Below are 1,103 nucleotides of genomic sequence, written 5' to 3' on the forward strand. Positions count from 1 at the left end.
CTTTTGGTCATGAAATGTCTCTATGAAAATATTCATTAGGATCTCGTTTTCGTACCTTTGCCAATTTTATTGACAAAAAGGGGGAGAATTAATGTGTAGTTCACACTACAAATACATATGGTTTTCAGATCATTATGTAAGGGGGAGTGGATTCCATGTGAGATGGAGTATTGACTAAGGGGGAGTGATACATATCACCATAGTATTGTTGTCGAAGTTGTGATACAATTGAACTTTGATGTTGTATAATAATACTATGACACTGTACAACAATGATTGAGAATTCTTGTTTTCTCATTGTTATAGCTACGGATTTTCAACAATGATGATGCTAAACTTACAACCTTTGGAATCATTGGAGTACTTAGAAGTGACGAAGATTTCGAGTATTGTTGAATATTAGGCATGTGGAATAGGAGCTACAAAAATTTTATTTATCTATTTTTGTATTCCATATGTATTGATAGTTTTGTCACTAAAATTGACAAAGGGGGAGATTGTTAGAGCACTGCTTGGTCGAACTCGCATGCATTGCTATCTCAAGCATGTTTGTCAATGTTAGTGATCAAAACTATAAGTCTTGATTTCTAGTCTACTATATCTAAGTCTCGGACTAGGATAGAAAGTGTAGTTGAGCTCAAGAACTCCATGGCGATCATCATAAAAGACGAAGAACTACTCAAGGAACTGGTGGAACTTCATCGGCTAAAAGGTAGGTGGAGACTTGAACTTATCTATCACTCAAAAGTCTATCTACTCTATCTCCTATCTTGAGACAAAAGTCGTTTTGCTATATAGACTTTCATTATACACATTTGCTATTTCGAGCCGAGTTTATCTCGCTTATCTATTTCTCGAAATATGTGTTGGTAAGCTTTCGCTTTGGCCAAGTTCATCTTTACCTAGTTACGAAAGTCATATTATGTTTCAATCACTTGAAAATGGCTTTGACGAAAAATGGCTTGTGAATAACAACTATATAACGTCCTCTAAGAATGTTTCAATGATTGAAATAAGAGTTTTAGATTATATAACCATTGTTGGATATAAGCATTGTTTGGTAACACATATATGTATAAGTCCTTATTCCGTGAACCAAAGTA

This window comes from Papaver somniferum, chromosome 2, assembly GCF_003573695.1.
Source record: "Papaver somniferum cultivar HN1 chromosome 2, ASM357369v1, whole genome shotgun sequence".
Classification (NCBI taxonomy): Eukaryota; Viridiplantae; Streptophyta; class Magnoliopsida; order Ranunculales; family Papaveraceae; genus Papaver; species Papaver somniferum.